The sequence below is a fragment of the Cucumis melo genome, chromosome 10, assembly GCF_025177605.1.
Source record: "Cucumis melo cultivar AY chromosome 10, USDA_Cmelo_AY_1.0, whole genome shotgun sequence".
Taxonomy (NCBI): domain Eukaryota; kingdom Viridiplantae; phylum Streptophyta; class Magnoliopsida; order Cucurbitales; family Cucurbitaceae; genus Cucumis; species Cucumis melo.
The window spans coordinates 9,524,250-9,530,500 of NC_066866.1; positions in this window are offsets into that span (position 1 = coordinate 9,524,250).

The following is a 6,251-nucleotide window of genomic DNA, read 5'->3' on the forward strand; positions in this document are numbered from 1 at the left end:
GAAGTTGTAATTACAAGTCAATTCGAGCTTCAATCTTCTGGAATTCTGGATCTTCCAAGTTTTCGATCTTTCAGAAGGATGATTTCGAGGTTGAGAGTCTTCAGAAGTTTTTGTTTTCAATTCTTCAAAGCTTCGATTCTTCTTTTTCAACCAAAAAGTCCCTTAAATGAATGGTAGATGTCTCTATTTATAGAGAAATTTTATGGGCTTTAGGTGGGCTTAGGCCCGTTTGCTTGTTGGGCTTGGACTTGGGCCCGTCTGTCTGTTGGATTTAGGCTTGGCCCATTTGCTTGTTGGGCTTGGGCTTGACCCCACCTGGCACTCTGGGCTTGGGCATATTTGCTTGTTAGGTTCGTCCCCAGGCCCACTTGTTTGATGTGCTTGGTCCATTATTTCTTGGCATAATTTATATTTAGGGCTTAATTAGATCGGGTACGAGAAAACTTAATTATCCAAACCCAATCGAATTATTACAATGTTTACTGTGATGACGTGGCATAATTTAATTGGCCAAAATTTATTGCTCAACAAATGCCCCTTTTCGAGATTCGTACACCTGCATGAGTGGATGAATTTCGAAAACAATAATCTGAAACAAAAAATACTAGCGATTTGTTCTTGATTTTGGCTCCCATTAAAAATGTCAAATTAATCACTATGCATTCGGATATGAGTGATTAAAACGCTATGTGAAATTTAATTTAATTTAATTTTTTTAAAACAGTAATTGGAAGATTGAAGCTTAAAAGTAATAAAATTGGAATATTGTCAATTCATAAATGTAAGCCGTTGTTATTATTATTATATTTTTGAAGTTGTATCATGATTTTTTTTTTTTTTTGTAAAAGGAGAAATGGAAGGAAGTAAATTTAGCATGTATTTACTTATTTTATTTTTTATTTTTTATATACTTTTAACATATTTAGAAGGATTTTTTTTTATCTGTTTAGAAAAGAAAAAAAAATTAAAGCTTTTTTTTAATTATTATTATTATTTATTTTTATGTATATTTTTATTTTTGAAATGTTTTGTTTTTTTCAAGTTAGTTTTTTCTTTTTAACAGAATACTCAAATATCTTCCTCTTTTAACAATTTTTTTTATTATATATATTCTTTTCTTTTCTTTTTTTAAATCAATCTCAACTTTCTCTGTATCTTAACCATTTGAACTTCAAATAACCTCAAATCTCAACAATCCTATATATGATTTATCTTTACTCCCTATAAATACTTGATGCAAAGAGACAGAATATTCACATTATTTACTGTCAAAGAGGGAGGAAGAAGAAACAAAGTTTTTCTCTTTTTTGCTGATCTTTTCTTTTTCATTCTGCCGCTGCACGCCTCTATTAGTCCGCACTGCCGCTGCACCATCGTACGAAGACTCATTGCTTGTTCGTTATTTTTTTTTTAAACTATTTATAATTCTTTTTCTTCTTTTTTTTAATTATATATATATATATATATATATATATATATATATATATATATATATATATGTGTGTGTGTGTGTTCTTACCCTTTCTAAAAGAAACACTTTTTCTTTTTGTTTTCTTTTTTTTTTAATCTTTTCTTTTTCTTTCTTTTTTTGTTTTTTTTTATTTATATATGATTTCTATAATTTTCTTCTTTTTTTTCTTATTTTTCGTAAATATTTATTTATTATTATTATTATTATTATTATTATTTTAAAAACAATTAGTTTCTTCTCTTTTTTTTTTTTTGTTAACTTTCTTATTTGTTTGTTATTCCTTTTTTTTCGTTTTTCTTAAATCTATTATTTATTTATTTATGATTTTTTTCTTTTCTTTTCTTTTTTTAGTTATTATTTTTTTGTTTTCTATATATATATATATATATATATATATATATTTTACCTTTTCTAAAAGAAAGACTTTTTCATTTTTTTTATTTATTTTTGTTAATCTCTTCTTTTTCTTTTTTCTTTTTTTTTATCCCTAGCTTACCTAATTTTTTTTTCAGGTTTGCACCAACTTGAAGCTCTATCAAAGGTTGGTCCTTTTTTTTTTTACTATTAACGACTTTTTTAAAAAAAAAAAATTGGAGATCCCATACGAGTATATATGAAGTTATGATCTCCTGGATGCCCTACTTCTATGATTGTCAACTTTTACGGTTTGTTCATGATAGACGATGCAACTCTATCATGACACCCTGCTGCTTCTTCGGCGCCTAGGGTTTGTTCGTGATAGACGATGCAACTCTATCATAACGCCCTACTGCTTCCTCGACGTCTGGGGTTTGTTCGTGATAGATGATGCAACTCTATCATGACGTCCTGCTGCTTTCTCGACATTCGGGGTTTGTTCGTGATAGACGATGCAACTCTATCATGACGCCCTGCTGCTTCCTCGACGCCTGGGGTTTATTCGTGATAGACGATGCAACTCTATCATGACGCCCTGCTGCTTCCTCGACGCCTGGGGTTTGTTCGTGATAGACGATGCAACTCTATCATGACGCCCTACTACTTCTTCGACGCCTAGGGTTTGTTCGTGATAAACGATGCAACTCTATCATGACGCCCTACTGCTTTCTCGACGTCTAGGGCTTGTTCGTGATAGACAATGCAACTCTATCATAATGCCCTACTGCTTTCTCGACGTCTGGGGTTTGTTCGTGATAGACGATGCAACTCTATCATGACACCCTACTGCTTCGTCTACTTTGTTTTCATATATTCTTTGTTCCAAAACAATGTCATCGGCACTAACTTGCTTGTGATGATTTACTTTTATAGAACGATGGTTTACTTCACGGAACGATTTTTGTCTGGAGTTCGACACCTCGTAATACTTTCTGATAGAAATCAACCCAGAGTAGATGGACTTAGTCTCATTGTGGAGAAGCCATAGACTGGCGCTTTTGCAGATCATTGGCCACGTTTAGATAACAACTCAGTTCTTCCCAGATTATCCGTGGAGATACCTTTGTCTGAGGGAAAAAGCGCATGGGTCTTGCAATCTTCTATCCACAATGAGGCTCCTAGTTCTAACAGAGCTCTCACTCTTGGATAACGTTTAATTTAAGGCCAAACACGTTGGGGTACTGTGACCAAGGTCCCTGGAGAGTTCTGCTTTACTGACTGCTATTGGGAGTAGTTGGAGATTGTAGTTGGTTGAAATACACGACTTCTTTACAGTACTCATTTATATGGCGCCGTAACAGCTTCTTTATACACTTATGATCGTAACAGTGATGTTGTTCGAGCATTTTGTGAAGCATGGTGTCCTTCGACTAATACTTTTCATACTAGGGCTGAGCATCGGGCGGCCGGGGTCGGTTTTTCAACCAAATCACCCCGAATCAACTACAAGTTGGCATGGAAGTTGGAAAATCGGCCTCGACCGTCGGTTCTAACAAAACCGGTCGGACCGACCGACGGTCGGATCAGGTCGGATCAGTCAATTTTTTTTCTTCTTCTTCTCCTACTTCTTCCTTTTCTATGTTTCTTGGTTTCTTTCTTTTGATAAACGATTTTAAAAAATAAGAATGACATTATTATGTTTTATTTCTATTGTGATTAAAAAATGAAATCTAGTTCTATTAATTTTAATGCTTAGTTCATAGGTATTACACAAATTAATAAAATAAACTACATAAAAATAAGAATCTAAACATACTACCAAAATGAAATTAGAAACATCCAAGTTCAATTCACTTCACCACATTACTATTAAGAGTCACAAATACAACCAAAGTATGAAACAGAAACACTATGATAGTTTAGTCAATAGAAATATTACAAGTCTTGGATCAGAATTAGTTAGTAATCGCTTAATTGGTAATTGACAACTTATCAAGATCTGGAAGGTCTTCAAGCTCCTTTTCATTCTCCCTAACCAACCGGAATCCTACATAATCAATATGAAGAATTTACTAAACAATTTAAGATTTCACTAAAGTTACACATTACAACTACAAAAGATATCATGTAAAGATTTGAAAATTCCTTCTTCAAATTTTGAAGCCTCTTCCAATTCATGTTGAATTTGAAGATGTATTGGATCAGAATTTAGCCAATTTTGAGTACATATGAGAGCCTCCACTGTTTTAAGAGCCAATGAGCAGCGTGATGAGTCAACAACACGTCCTCCAGAACTAAAAGTCGACTCAGACGCTACAGTAGAAACTGGAATAGCCAAAATATCTCTAGCCATATGACCAAGAACCTCAAATCGATCACTGTTCACTTCCACCACTGTAGTATGTCAAAATCACCTTCGGTCCTAACATTGGCTTCCAACAAATAGATATCAATCTCCGATGACCCCTCTTCGAAAAGTGTACTAACATCATCTTCAAATTCCTCAACAATCGTGTCGTAGACAAAATCTTCACCCACATTTTCATTTGAATCAAAATCGATATTAGCATCCAAGCCTGAAACAGTTTGTGTACTAGTTATACTAGTACTACTACATCCTTGTCTACTCCCACTTCGAGTAGTACTATACTCATGAAAGAGACGTCTACAACATTGTTCCACTACATTTCCCATGGATTCAGCAACCTCGGGACCAAAAAAAGTTTTCAAACAAAAAGATACAAATTTTAATTTCTTTCGAGGATCCAACACAATAGCAACATACAACAACAAATTATTCTTTTCATTGTTTCCCAAATATTTCTCAAATTTTGCCTTCATGTTATTAGCCATTCCAACTAACAATGCATTTGCACTACCCGCATTCAAACAATACAATTCTGAACCACTGTAATCTGATGGAAAACTAAGTTCGAAGTAGTATACAAAGAGCCCGAAATCTTCAATGTGACATCATAAAATACTTTTAAAAACCGTATTAACATCCTAGCATTTGTCCAATCTTCCTTATTCGGTGACATATCATGTCTATACGAGGCATCTTCATCTTCTAATCTATCAAAAGCTTTTTCAAACTTAACAGCAGCTTCAAGCATCATATATGTGGAGTTTCATCTTGTAGGAACATCAAGACACACATAACTCTTACAAGCAATTTTTTCAAGTTCAATGCACTTTTTAAATTTCAAAAAACGAGCAGGAGAAGACCTTATAAATCGCACGACATATCGAATCCTATCAATACAATCATTATGTTCCTTAAAAGCATCAGTTACTATAAGATTCAAAATATAGGCACAACAACGAACATGCAGAAATTCCCCACCAAACAATAATCCTTTATTGAATCTCTTTAAAAGATAAGCAACAGCAGTGTCATTCGAACTTGCATTATCAACCGTCAAAGTCATTACCCTCTCAATGCCCCAATCCTTCAAATTCTTTTCAATGGTTTTACCGATAGTATCACCTTTATGATTCTCAATTGGACAAAAATTAAGTATTCTCTTATGTAATTTCCAATCAGAATCAATGAAATGGGCAGTTAGGACCATGTAATTAATATTTTGTCCCGATGTCCAACAATCAGTGGTGAGAGAAACTCTATACTTATTTTTTACAAACATGTCTCTCAAACGATTCTTCTCATTAACATACAACTTAAGCACATCTCTAGCCACAGTAAATCGAGATGGAACAACAAATCTCGTATGATTTTCACATGTTAATTTATCCACAAACTTCTTAAACCCCTTACCGTCCACAAACTTAAAGGGTAATTCATCAACTATTATCATCTCAACCAAAGCTTCCCGACAACCCTCTAAACTAAATGACTCACATACAAGTTGTGAAGAATTATCTCCAACTTTGTCTTTAGGTTTAAAGGCTAATGTCATTTGAGTTTGGTCTCTCTTTTTTTGGTAAGGGTACTTTTTGCAATTTTCTAAATGATGCTTCATAGTTCCAGTACCATTACGTTTAGAATGACATGCATAAACAACTCCACAATATTTACATTTAGCACGAGGGTCATTAGGATCACCTTTAAGCCTCTCAAAGTGGTCCCAAACCATTGATTGTTTGACATTCTTCCTTATTTTCGGAGGATTTGGAACATCTTCTCTCCCATATGAATCAAGATCAACATCAATGGTTTTACGCTTGGCATCCGTATCTTCGTCCCTTACGATTTTTGAAGTTTCACAACTCCCATCACACTCTAACTCCATATCCGTTGAATCCATTTAATTTAACTGTAATGAGAGTAAAAAAAGAAAATATTCCAGAAAGAATAAAAGAAACCCAAAGCTTAAAAATAACAAATCAATAGATATAGATATGGTAGCCAAAAATGATGATAAAATTCAAAAGCAAGCTAGATAACTATTGCATGATACCA